Below are 15003 nucleotides of genomic sequence, written 5' to 3'. Positions count from 1 at the left end.
TTTTTGGATGGGAAACTGGGAATGGAGAAATTTACATGTAAATAAAGAAAATATCTAAAAAAAAAAAATTGAGACCTCATGAAATTGAAAAACTTCTATCTGGCAAACAACACTGTCTTCCAGACAGACTGACTGCCTACAAAAATGGAATTTTTTTAACCAACTGTGCATCCTATAAAGGACTAATATCCAAAATATGTAAAATACTCAAAAACTATATATCAAGAAAATAAATAACCTCATTAAAAGATGGGGTATTTAAAGAGAGAAGTCTCAAAATAGGAAATACAAATGGCTGAAAAACACTTAAAGAAATGTTCAACGTCATTACTCATCAGTAAAATGCAAATGAAAACTACTCAGATACTTCTTGCACACATGAGGATGTCAAAAGTGAATAAAACAAGTGACAGCCCATGCTGGAAAGAGTGTGGAGTAAGGGGGACATTCATCCATTGTTAGTGGGATTGTAAACCTTCACAAGCATTATGAAAATCAATATGTCAATTTCTCAGAAAGAAGGGAATTGATCTATCTCAAGAGCCAACTAACCCACTCTTGGGGATATACTTAAGGGATGCTTCATCCTGCCACAGAGACACTTGTTCAACCTTGTTCATTGCTTCTCTATTTGTAATAGTCAGAAATTAGAAGCAACCTCCATGCCCCTCAAATGAAGAAAAGATAAAGGAAATGTGATGTATCTATTCAATAGAGTATTTCTCGATCATTAAAAATAAAATAAAATAATGAAATTCACAGGTAAATGGATGGAACTAGGAAGAAATCATTGTGAGATATTCCAGATACAGAGAGACATATATGATATATTTTCTGTTAAGTAAGTGATAGCCAATCTAAAATTCATGTAACCACCAAAGTTATATATAAAGTAAGGTACTGGGTGATAGAAAGATATCATTGGGAAAGGGAAATAGAATAGGTAATTATAATGGATGGGTAATCTACAATGGGATGATCAAATGTGGAAGGGGGAGGGGATAATGGGAAAAGAGAGGGAATAATGAGAGAAGACAAATAAAATTAAAGGCCATTGTAGGGATAGTGTGGAAATCTCATACAGTAAAAGCCTGCTAAAATCTATTCTTATAATAAGGTGATCTTACTTTCTTATAAGAATAGAAATTACCATATAATAGGGTAAACAGAGCCCCAGCTGGAAATCTTTCCTCACTGAGTGAAACTTCTAACATCAGAGTATTATTGAGTCTTTGCCCAAAAGATTTCTATTGGGAGCCTCCTAACCCCAACCCCCCAAAATTGGTCTGTTGCCAGGGTTACAAGTTGTTCTCTACAAGTTGACAGGAAGGCTCCATTGCTGAAGACATCACCTATATAACTCAGGGAACACAGAGAAGCCAAGCTGGGGAATTTATCATGCTTTTATCACACATGGTACAATCTTTGATACAGGAAGTTATTCTGTATATTATCAAAGAATAAGAATAAACATTATCCAGCGATAAACCGTTTGATCCACAATGGTGTCCTGTCTGCAAATTATGCTAATGTAATGGTGGCACAAAGCCTTTGTTCTTAACCACTAAATACTTGATTTGACTTAAGACCTAGTCCATAAGATGGAACCCATTCCCAGCCCTGCTTGAGTGGCCAAGAACTTGAGACAATATAACCATGGCACTTAAGGTAAAACCAAATACTACTATAAAGAAAATCAATGAAATGACTCCTAAAACACTGTGCTATGTTCATATATCAGTGCTTTGCTCAGCCATTATCAGAGAAGATGTAGAGAAGAACAAATACAGAGACATACAATCAGATATTATGCAGAAAATGAGAGACTTTGAAAAACTGAGCCCTAAATGTGATGTCTCCATTAAATCCTTTTTCCTCCAGCTCAAGGATGATGAAGAAGAAAGAATGTAAGTACCAGAGATTATGGAGGACACCAAGCAAACAAGACCCTATAAATCAACTTGATAAAAGCTCAGATGAACTTATAGAAACTGAGGAATTATCCACAGGACCTTTCATGGACAGGAACGCTGAAAGAAGAAATGGACACATAAAATTTTTCTTAACTGAGAAACAATCTCCAATTGATAACCACTTGCAAATAAAAATTCAGTTTCTTTAGAGATGTCTTACTGGGTTGGGAAACAAATTACTCTTAAGGGTAGACTATATGAGTATTAATAGATGGCCAACACAATATAAACTGAATGGCATACATATATATGTATATGTATATATAATTTTATTTTTAAATTTTGCTTTATTTACTTATTCTTTACTCTCTTCTTACTGTATATGTAGGTTATTTGCATATATTTTGGCTGGTCTTCACTTTAGTGCTTTTATGGGAATCCTGATTGTGTGAATAAGTGGGTCTCTTTTTGGACTCTTTCTTAGGCTCTTTTCTTTCTATTTGTTTGTTTTGTTTAGTGTGATACATTCATTTTATTTTATTTCATTTCATTAAATTTTATTATTATGCCTTAAAACCATGTTTGTTTTCTCTTGAGAGACAGAAAGAGTGTGAGTTCAGATAGGAAGAGAGATCAGGAAAACCTTGGATAAGCAAAGGAGGAAGAACTCCAATCAGGATATCTTACATGTAAAAAATATTTTCAATAAAAGAAGAAATAACTAATATAAGTTTATCTGCCTCATGGCTCTTATAGATATTATTTTTCCTCTACATATACTATAATTTCTCAAGCATATGGATCATGTGATTATTAGAGAATCACACTATTTAAAATTAAATAGAAGGCTAAAGAGATGACTAAAAAGTAGTTAGAGTACATAAGGTTTGCCCAGACCACCTGAGTGTTTCTAACAACCATATCAACTGGCTCACAATGCCTAATAACCTAACATCCAGGGAATCCAACACCTCTGAAGGTACTTGAACTAATGTGCACATGTCCACACACAGATACACATGTATAAATGATTAAACATAATGAAATAAAATCTATTTTAAAAGAACAAAAATATATAGGCCTAATATAGAATGGTAAGAATTATTTTTAATTCTTTGCCAAAACTTGATCAAAATAATGTGGTATTAAATGAAAGACATTTCAACACAAATAAAAGTAGTAAAAATAATTTTCATAAAAGTTGATAATCCAGAAGAATGGATAGTCTAAGAATTATAATTTTATGTTGAATTGCTAGAAAATTACTTTAAGAGATGAATATTTTGTGTCTTTTGAGGATCACCTGGGTAGACATAAAAGACAAGAAAAGTAATCTAAAGAAATTGTGACAGGGAAAAATCAAGACCCTTGAAAAGAAGTGAAAGTTAACTCACCAATCTAGTCATCAACAACATTTAAATATCCAACATATGGCTCTGAGAAACAACACTTTCACTCTATCATGGTTGCATTTGTGAAACATGCTATTTGAATGGCAAATGCTGTTGTAATTTTGTGAGCACTAAGAAGTACAAAGTATGCACTGAGGAAGTAAAAGTCATAAAAGAATACCAGGATGAGACTAAGAGAAGCTCCACTACATTCTCAGAGTCATGATTTCCAGGAGTCTTCGGGGCCTCCGAAGTTCAAAAGTGGTATCTAAACATACGATCCTTATTATTTGTCACCACTGTGACCTCACAATGGAGATCAGGAACAGGGAAAGGACATTGGCAAGCCTCCATTGACACAGGATTTTACAGACCTGGGTGTGCTCTAAAACAACATAGTTCACTTATGTGACAGAAAGCGGTCCACCTTGTTCTGAACTTTCACTGCTAATGGAGAAAAAGGATTGGCAAACTCATGAAAAGTCAGACTTTCCAGCCATCTCAGTCCAGGAGAGCATCCTGCCATCTGCCACTGGGCTAAAGCCAAAACACTACTTGTGACTAGTCCTTGCAAAGTCACAAAGGATCTGTACCAGCTAGAATGAAGCTTCTGAGGAAGCTATGTGCACTTAGTGAGAATGCCACAGCTTGTCACAGTGGTTAATCCTATGAACTAATGGTAAATGGTAAGGTTGAAATAAAAGCATTAAGGCGTGCTCAGTGCTAAGGCCAAGGACTCAAGAATCTTCCAGAAAAGTTGGAGCACTATATTCATCACAGAGGCAGGAAGATGGAAGAATACACTTGTAACACAGATATGGAATACCTCCTCACTGAGGATGGAGCAGAGATACTTTGATAACTACCCTGGTTCTCAAAGCAAACTAGGGTAATATTCCAAAAATGGGTTTACTTCGTCGTATTTAATGATTTTGCGATATATTAATGTATCTGGATTTTTATGGCTGGATAATATTCTATTATCTGTATAGAAAAAATCAAACTTATTTATTCAGTAGTTGAAGAACATTTTTTTTTTCTGATCATGATTCATTTGTATTCTAGGCTTAATGTCAATACATGTATTGTGTTTGCATGAATGGTGGCATACAGTAGAATACAACACTGTGAGAAAAATGCCACTAAACTTATTTTTAATGGAAATGCACCACTATAGAATTCCATCAACAGTATATGAAGACTACATGTACCCAGTGTCTTTGTGCTTAAGAGTAAGTCCTTTGAAGTTTTCTGACCTGTTCCATGTGGAACACTTTGGTTCTCATTTTACATTTCCTACATTTAGATGACTTCTACTTGTTGCTACAAAATCATTATAAAAATCATATTAAAATTATTATACTGTTTAAAGTGCAAACCAAGGTTTCCGCTTTACCCTCATCTCAGTCTCACATCAGCTTGAGCTGAATCATAAAGAATGAGCTGTGGATGTGAACCTTTTTGTCTCAGTCGCAGTTCATTGCAATAGTGACAAATAAGAGATACTCCCAAATTGCCCCATTGAATGTATACATTTATCACAATGCCAACTATCAAAGACATACTTGGCCAACTGAAAGACCACTAAAGTTGATTACCTCCACTATAATTTATTTAGCAGAAGTGTCCAGATGAGATTATCTGACACTTTTTCTCCTAGGAAAATATTGAATCAAAAACAATGCTGCATTGTTGTGACAGCTGTAGATGAAAGTGCCACTGTAGAATTTGTGATATTGTATTAACCCCAGTCTAGTCAACACTGTATATAGCTACAAGTACTATTTCAGACTGTGAGCTATAACTGTAACTTTTCTGGTGTAGCATTCATGGCTATATTTGCCTAAGACAAGCAGAGAAATTTTTATTTTGTAACATAGATCTGAAGCTGATCAATGCTTATCCAAGATGACTTTGACAGAAGACAAGTAGCCAGCTATAAACAAGTAAAGATTTACCAACTCTATTAATTACAATGGAAAATTTGTATATTGGAAACTTATACAAAATTTAAATTTGATGACAGTCTAAAGTAGTTCATATGACAGCCAGACATATGTAGTTATATATTCCAGAATACATGTATAATAGTACAGGTAAGGAATATTATAGTTTTAGAGAACTGAACAGGATGAGAGCATAGTTCAGTCATTTGAATGAATGCCTACCATTCAGAAATTTTTCAGTTTGGTCTTAGTAAAATATAACTGTATGTGGTACCTATTTTTAATCTCAGAGTTTTGGAGCTGTCTTTAAGAGGATGAAAGTTCAAGGTTAATTTACACTACATGGAGACTAAAAAGCCAGCCTGGGGTACAAGAGAACCTATCTCAAAAGAAAAAAAAAGTTTTTAAATTAAAAGGAAAAAAAACAGCAAAGGAGTCTGCTTACTCAGTATTAGAAACAATAAATACTTCTTTATTACAAAAGAATGTTTTCTTCCTTGATGTCAAACCATATATTCACAGTGTGCTACTCACTAGATCCATAAATGAAGGGATTTTGAGTGTACAGAGAAAGAGAACATTGATAGAAAACATTTAGATTTGTTTTTTGCATGAGATTAGAATCCACAAAGAAGGTAGTTATGGGCATAGCAGGCAAACCACTAAGAAATTGAAATTCAGAAGAAAAATCATATTGCATGTATGCATGTGCATGTATTTTTGGTGTGTGTGTGTGTGTATGTGTGTGTGTGTGTGTGTGTGTGTGTGTGTGCTGCAAAATTAATCAGAAAAGACTGCACAGACAAGATTTATTTCATTTGAGGCTCCAGATTTAGAGTGGCAATTTGAGTAAAAGAGGAGGGAGAAGAAATACAAATTAGAGGAGGGAGGTCCTGATGAATTGATATAAGAATGAAGTAACAAAAAAAGTGATGGATCAAAGGTTATATACTGCCTTCTCTGTCTTAATGAGAAGCAGAATATAGAGATTTTATTTTTAATTCTGAATAGTCACTTTCTGCATGATTTACCTAAACTCCTTCTCCATTAACTCATTTTACCAAATAGTTCTATTTACACAATAGGAAGGACTGGACAAAATTGTAAGACAGTATAGTAGGGAGATGGCTCAGTTATTGCATCCTCACCTGTGACCTGATTTCAGATCATTGACATCCAAATAAAAGCCAGGTATTAGCTGGATGTAACTCCAGCACTAGGAGGAGTAAAGGCAAATGGACTCCAAGAGCATCCTAAACTCATCCTAGCTTTCAGTGAGCTGCTGGGTTCAGTGTGAAAGTACATTTTCACATATTTCATAGATAAGATGGGCCACTCCTGACATCATCCTCTGGCTTCCATATAGGCACAGGAGGGCACATGCACTCACATGCACACATGTACACCACACATACACAGCAAGACACAAATTTGTATAAGCATACATTTGATGTAGTTTTTAAGTGTTTTATTCTGTTACTCAAAAAATATTCCCTGAGATAAAACCTTTAAGTTCCAATGAAAGATATCATAAATAAAAACACTCTTACACCAGATAAGAAAGATTTCAAAGCTAACATTTAGGTTGAGAAAAATGACAGTGATTTCCTGCAAAATGGGAGAGAGGCAAGCTCTTCAGAGAAATAATTGTCAATATTAGAAAATTACACTTCTCCAAACATGCCTGTTATTGCCACTAGGATGGCTCTTCCTGGAAACTTCTTAAGCATTGTTCAAATTGTTGTCCACCTATTATCAACACAGCAAATTATTTTCTGGGCAGGCAAGTATGTCTCACCAGTGATAGATACATTGTTCATTTGTACTATTGCCTTGACATGCACCATATGTTGACATGTCTGTTATTTGCTCTTTACTCCAAAACCACTGAAAAAAGGGACCATGTTCCTGTGCAATTTATACAAATACCAACTGTGAAAAAAAAAAAAGACACCTTCTTGTCATAAACCAGAAGGAAAGTGAATGCTCCTGAGAATAAAACACAGGCAAGTGAGGACTGGAGAAATGTTGCCTTGATTTAACTTTTATTTAACAGTGATTATTCAAAATAACTTATAAATAAAAATGCAAAAAAAGCAAAATCCAACCCCCCAAAAGATCCAAGCAAACAAACAAACAAACAAAAAAACACCCATAAAGGTTGAAGAGAGAGGGAGAAGGAAAGCAGAGAGAGAAGTATGAAAAGAATCATCAACAAACCAAGAAAACAAAATTGAGTAAATGCCAAAATTGCTGTGTACAATAGAAAGCATTATTAGGCATGAGAGGTTGTTTAGACTCCATGTGATTAGAGCATCCATTCTCTTACTATGAGCCATCTGTTAGGTTTCTAGAAATTTTGTCAGAGCCTCATCTTACTATTTTTCTTATAAAAGTCATCACAATAATATAATATTTGGAATTATTTCATAAGCTTCTGGACCTCTTGGCTTATTTATATAGAACAAAGGAATGGGTAGTTTTGTGACTTACAAATAGAAATATTCATAATTAAGGCCAACATATGGAGGTGGCAGGTGATCCTCTCCCTAAATAATGTCTATGATATGAGTTCATTTACGATTTTAATTTAAAAAGCAATCATTTCCAAAATACATAACCCATGCAGAGGAATAAGTCATTGAGGACTATATCACCAGTTATTCACTATTTCAAAAGTATTACATCTATCTTTAAAATTGATGCTCTGTTAATCAAATGCCATAGTATATTTGCAACAAAGCATCATGACTATGGTAGGTATTAGTATGATTATAAGTAGGAAAACACGAAGTAAATTCCACTTGACTATGAATATATGTAAGCCAATTAAAGTGACACTTGTGGGTCACTGGAACAATTTTATAAAAATGATTGAACTAGTCATTTAACACAAATAAAAGTGTGAGCTTTGCTGGCCTTGTACAAGGGCAATATTAAAAATGAAAGATCAGTGTTTCCAATCATAAAATGTTTTATAATTGCCATGTGTTTTTCTACTTTTAGTCTACAATATTTATCAGTGCCCAAAAAGAAATCATGCCTCATCATTTACTGATTGTTCGGGTGTTCTTACCATAGGGAGATACTGATTTCATCTAGAAGAGAAGGGGTGTGAGGCTTTACACACAGATTTATAACAGGAAGAATTATCAAAATTATGATTTACAATTATAATTAGGAGGATGGCATGGTAGTTTATTTAATCTGATTATGAAGTGAAACAACATGCATTAGCACATCTTACTGGTCTCATTCATAGGATTATATAATATACATCAATAAAAGGCAAAGAAATGGAAGAAAAGAAAGGAAAAAAGAAGTATTGCAAACTTCAAGAAAAAAATTGAGGAAGATAGCAGAAGATCAGAAGACATTGAATGCTCATGAATCTGTAGGATTAACACCATTAAAAAGACCATTCTACCATCCTATCAAATCAATCTACATATTAAATGCAATCTACATCAAAATTCTAACACATTTCTTTATAGATCTTGAAAGAACAATTCTCAACTTCATATAGAAAAAACAGAAGACAAAACTAAACAAAACACCACTACCACCACCATCACCACCAACAACAACAATAACAACAAAAACAGAATAGCTAAAATCCTGAACAATAAAAGAACTTCCTGGAGTATCATCATCCCTGATTTCACCTTGTACTATAGAGCTATGCTAATAAAAACCATGTGGCATTGGCATAAAAACATGTTGATCAATAAATTAAATTGAAGACCCAGACATAAACCACACACAGGTGGATATGTGATTTTTGATAAAGAAGCCAGAAATATACATTGGAGTAGGGCAGCTTCAACAAATGGTGCTGGTCAAACTGGATGTCTGCATGTAGAGGAATTCAAATTGATCTATATTTATCATTCTGCACAAAACTCAAGTAGAAGTAGATCAAAACCTCAACATAAAAACAGACACTCTGACCCAAACAGAATAGAAAGTGAGAAACAGCCTTGAATGTAATGGCACAGGAAAAAACTTTCTGAACAAAATTCCAATAGAAGAAGCACTAAGATTAACAATTAATCAATGGGACCTCATGATACAAAGCATCTGTGAAGCAAAGAACACTGTCAAGAGGACAAAAGAACAGCCTACACAATGGAAAAGAGTTTTACCAATTCCACATCTAATAGAGGTATAATATCCAAAGTATAAAAAAGAACTCAAGAGACTAAATATCAACAAACCAAATAATCCAATTAAAATGGGGTACAGATCTTCAATACAGGCATATAAATCAGCTAAAAAAAACACTCAAATATTTAATATCCTTAGCTAGCAGAGAAATACAAATCAAGACTACTTTGAGATTCCATCTTTCATCTGTCATAATGGTTAACATCAGTAATGCAAGTGGTAGCTCATGCTGGTGAGGATGTGGTATAAGGGTTCCATTGATAGTTGGAATGTAAACTTGCACAGCCATCATGGAAATCAATACAGTGGTTTCTCAGAAAATGTGGAATCAATCCACCTCAAGACATATCTATACCACTTTTGGCCATATACCCAAAAGTCACTCCATCCTACCACAAAAGGATACTTGCTTAACCATGTTTACTGTGACTTTATTCATAATAGTTCAGAACTGGAAATAACCTAGATGTCTCTCAACTGAATGGAAAAGATGTTGTGGTACATTCACACATGGAGTATTACTTAGATGTTCAAAAATAATGGCATCATGAAATTTGCAGGCAAATGGATGCAACTAGAAAATAAATCACCCTGATTAAGGTAACCCAAATTCAGGAAGGCAAACATTACTCACTTCTAAGTGAACATTAGGTGTTAAGTAAATGATCATCAAGCTACTATCCACAGACCCAAAGAGGTTAGGCAAAGAAGAGGGGAAGCATGAATATCCCTGGGAAGGAGAATTAGATTTTGTGGATTGACAGGGGCATGTGGGCATTGGAGCAGGAAGGATCAGGTTGGGGAATAGAATAGATGCAGGGAGAGAGTTTGAGGAAAGATAAGTGGAACTGAAGATATTTGAGAAATTGTTGGAAGCCTAGCACACTGGAAACTTAATGAAATCTGTGAGGATGACATTAGTGAGGACTCTTAGGAAAGGAGGATTCAGAATGTAAATTGATCATCTTTTGTGTCCAGGCCAGGCTTCGAGTGGTGGGATCGCGGTACATTCAGTTGAATTGTTGGCTGACAGAATCTTGTGGAGATTCCTAAACAACCCAGAGGAATGGTAGGATGAAAAGTCACACTGAAAACCTGACAGAAGGGACTAATTGCTGAGAACAGCATCTTTATAACTCATTGAACATAGTAAGGTTGAGATAGTGCTTGCATGGTATCTTCACCCTTACCTTATAATCTCTTTGATATGAGAGGTACTCTGGAGGCTATGGAAAGAGAGACTTAAACATCAACCCAGCCAACGAATACCTGACCAACAATAGGTCCTGCATGAAAGAAAGGTTGAGCAATGAAGGCACAGAACTTGTTGGAGTGGTCAAAAAATGTCTGGCATTATAATGTGAGGTCCATGCCATAAGAGGAAGCCCATGTCCTACACTACCTGGATGGCCAGAAACTGGAGATTGGATACTAGAGATATATGTGAATAACTCCATACATGTTTAAGTATGCATGTGTATATATAAATATGTATATACATATGAAATATTTGCTAATGATATTTTAGCATACTCAAAGGTCAGTAGCATATCTGGCTGTCATCAGAGAGGCTTCTTCCAATGGGAATCGGGAGGATGCTGGTCCAGAGACCCATACCAATTATACTGAGATATAATCTAAACTAGAGGTCTTCATTGATTTCCTCATCTTAGAGATCAGGAAACCCTTGTAAAAGGGGTCAAAATATCTGAAGAAGTCAGAGGGGTTGAAAACACTAGAAGAACAGAGTCCACAGACTACACTAAGCAGTCCACATTGGACTTACAGAGTCTGAAAGTGGCAAACATAAACAACCTGTACAAGGTCTCCTGCATATGTGTTATAGCTGTTAGCTTGGTGTTTTTGAGGGGTTCATAACAGTGGATGGGAGTGGGTAAATTGTCCTGTCAAGAAAGGATTCGCATTGTCTTACTATATCTTGTTTTGTGCTAGTTAGTTGTTGTATCTTGGAGGTCTGTACTTTTCCAAAGGGAAATGGAAGGTGGTGGCCCTGAAGGAGAAGAAATGTAGGAGTAGGGTGATGAGAGAGGTAGAGGGATGTTTTGTATGAGAGAATAAATTATTTTCAATTAAAAAAATGTTAAAGGACTTCTGGACTTCTCTCCTGTCTCTCCTCATACCAGGTCCTGCCCACATTTCCCCCCCTCCTCTCTCCCACCCATGTTCCTCCCTCCCTCTGTCTGCCTTGATTATTTTATTCTCCCTACTAGGGGGACTGAAGTATCCACATTTTGGCCTTCCTTCTTATTAAGTTTCACATGGTCTAGGAGTTGTATCATGGGTATTCTGAGCTTTTGGGCTACTATCACTTACCACTGAGTACATATCGTATATGTCCTCTTGGGTCTGGGTTGCCATACTCAGGATGATATTTTCTCATTCCAACCACATGCATTCAAAGTTCATGAAATAGTCATTTTTAATAGCTGAGTAGTATTCCATTGTGTAAATGTACCACATTTTCTGTATCTTCTTCCCTTGAGGAACATCTGGGTTGTTTCCAGCTTCTGGCTTTTAAAAATAAGGCTGGCATGATCATAGTGGAGCATGTGTTCTTGTTATGTGTTGAATCATGTTTTGGACTTATTCCAAGTAGTGCTATAACTGAGTCTTCAGGTAGAACTTTTATCAATTTTCTGAGGAACCACCAGATTGACTTACAAAGTGGTTGCACTAGCTTGCAATCCTGCCAACAACAGAGAAACTATTTTACTTTCTCCACATCTGCAGTCTCCTGAGTTTAACTTCTTGAGTTCTTGGTATATTTTAGATAGTAGCCTGTTATTGGACATAGAGATGGGAAGGATATTTTCCATATCTGTAGGTTGCCATTTTGTCCTGTTGACCATGCCACTTGCCTTACAGAAGCTTTTTGATTTCATGAGGTCTCATTTGTCAAATATTGATCTTATAGCCTGAGCCGTTGGTGTTCTGTTCAGGAAAATTTCCCCTGTGCTGATGTATTCAAGGTTCTTTCCCACTGTCTCTTGTATTAGATTCAGTGTATCTGGTTTTATGTGGAGGTCTGTGATCCACTTGGATTTGAGTTTTGTTCAAGGAGATAAGAATGGATCAATTTGCATTCTTCTACATGCTGATCACCACCTGAAGCAGCTCCATTTGTTGATCATCCTGTCTTTTTTCTACTGGATGGTTTTAGCTCCTTTGTCAAAGATCAAGTGACCATAGGTGTTTGGGTTCATTTTTAGGTCTTCAATTCTATTCCATTGATCTACCTGTCTGTCTCTGTATCAATATCATGTAGTTGTTATACCTATTGCTGTATAGTATAGTTTGAGGTCAGGGTTGGTGTTTCCCCCAGAAATTCTTTTATTTTGAGAATAGTATCCACTGTCCTATGTTTTTTATTATTCCAAATGAATTTGATTATTGCTCTTTCTAACTCTGAAGAATTGAGTTGGAATTTTGATGGGGACTGCATTGAATCTGTAGATTGTTTTTGTTAAGATGGCCATTTTCATATGCTATTCCTGTTCATCCATGGGCATAGGAGATCTTTCCATCTTCTGAGATCTTCAATTTCTTTATTCAGAGACTTGAAGTTATTGTCATACAGATATAAATTGATATATATATATATATATATGTATGTATATATGGACTATTGTGAAGGGTATTATTTTCCTAATTTCTTTCTCAGCCTGTTTATCCTTTCTGTAGAGCCAGGCTACTGATTTGTTTGTGTTAATTTTATATCCAGCCACTTTGCAGAAATTGTTTATCAGGTGTTGGAGTCTCTGGTAATATTATTGAGGTCACTTATATATCCTATCATAGCCTCTGCAAATAGTGATACCTTGATTTCTTCTTTTCCAGTTTGTGTCCCTTTGACTTTTTGTTGTCTAACTAGAATTTGGAGCACTAGAGCACTATATTGAACATATATATATATATATATATATATATATATATATATATATATATATATATTGGGAGAGAGTAGGCAGCGTTGTCTAGTCCCTGATTTTAGTGGAGTAGGCAGCCTTGTCTAGTCTTTGATTTTAGTGGGAGTGCTTCAAGTATCTCTCCATATAATTTGATTTTGACTATTGGTTTGCTATATATTACTTTTATTATGTTTAGGTATATGCCTTCAATTTCTGACATTTATAAGATTTTTAACACAAAGCCTTGTTAAAGGCTTTTTCTGCGTCTAATGAGATGATCATGTGATTTTTTTCTTTGAGTTTGTTGATGTAGTGGATTACGTTGATGGATTTTCATATATTGAAATATCCCTGTATCCCTGGGATGAAGTCTACTTCATTGTAGTGAATGATGGTTTTGATGTATTCTTGGATTCAATTTGCAAGAACTTTATTATTTTTGAGTAAAGACTGAGGGAAAAGCCATAGAGAGACTTCACCAACTTGGGATCCATCTCATCTGCAGGCACTAAACCCTAACGCTACTGATGTTGCCAAGAAGTAATTGAAGACAAGAGCCTAGAATGGCTGTCCTCTGAGAGTTTCTGACACCACCTTACTAAGGAAGATGCATATACTCATGGCCAGACATTGGACTGAGCCTGTAGACTCCAATGGAAGAGTTAGGGGAAGGACTGAAGGAACTGAAGGGGATTGCAACCTCATATAAGAACAGAAATAAATAACTGAACCCCTCAGGAGTCTCAGGGACTAAGTCACCAACCAAGAAGTATACATGGGTAGGTTCATCACTCTCATCACATATATAGCAGAGGACTTCCTTATCTGGCATCAATGAGAGGGGAGGTGGTTAGTCCTGTGGAGGCTTGTTGTCCCAGTGAAGGGGAAAGCTACAGGGGTGAAGCAGGAGTGGGTAGGTGAGTGGGGGAGCACCCTCTTAGAGGCAAATTGGGGGGATGGAGAGGGGTTTTGCTGGGGGGAGACCAGGAAGAGAGACAGCATTAGAAATATAAATAAATAAAGTAATTAATAAAAAATTCATGAAAATGTTAAGGAAAAAAGAACAGAACACTAAATTTAAAAAAAATAGAGAATGTTTATTTTCCCAGTGGCAATAATCAGATTAATGCAGCTTGCAGTGAATTTTTTTAGAATACTTGCAACAGACACAGTGTCTACTTTCTTCAGACTCAAAGAAAATTTATACAATACCCTGTTAAACTCAACTAGCTCCAAACTTTCTAGGTTTCAAATTTTGTTCCATTATGCCAATAACTAATCAATATAGTTAGAAAACTCAGGACACTTCTCTACTCAATGATGCTCTTCTCCTTTTTTATATTTGATTAAGGATCTCTGATTGTTTACTTGTATAATCTCAATGCTTCTATCACCAAGAAAATTATATTAAGTTTTATTGAGACTGATTTGTGACAGATATAAATTATGAACTATATAAACAATAGGTTATATGATGACTGAACATTCATAAAAGATGCTGGATCATAGCTGTACTCTTGGATCTTAAATACATATCTAGAACATGAAAATTTATGAAAAGATACATGAGTAAATGTAAGGAGATTTTATAGAGTACTGGAGAGACTAGGTAGTGAGGGTATGACATAGGAAGGGCAGGAAAAACCAGAATGGAATC

At 35.5% G+C, this 15003-nt stretch overlaps 1 long non-coding RNA gene across 2 annotated transcripts in view; it reads right to left on the bottom strand.

The window, feature by feature from the left end:
• Positions 1–3579, bottom strand: part of LOC116098828 — a 39932-nt gene extending 36353 nt beyond the window's left edge. For both annotated transcript variants that reach the window (XR_004121960.1, XR_004121959.1), the window contains exon 1: positions 3486–3579. This is a non-coding gene — a long non-coding RNA (uncharacterized LOC116098828). The remainder of the gene's footprint in view (positions 1–3485) is intronic.
• Positions 3580–15003: the final 11424 nt, after the last annotated feature.

Source organism: Mastomys coucha, unplaced genomic scaffold (assembly GCF_008632895.1).
Source record: "Mastomys coucha isolate ucsf_1 unplaced genomic scaffold, UCSF_Mcou_1 pScaffold20, whole genome shotgun sequence".
Taxonomy (NCBI): Eukaryota; Metazoa; Chordata; class Mammalia; order Rodentia; family Muridae; genus Mastomys; species Mastomys coucha.
Note: the sequence above shows the minus strand (reverse complement) of the source record. Positions and strands in the feature narration are given on the sequence as shown.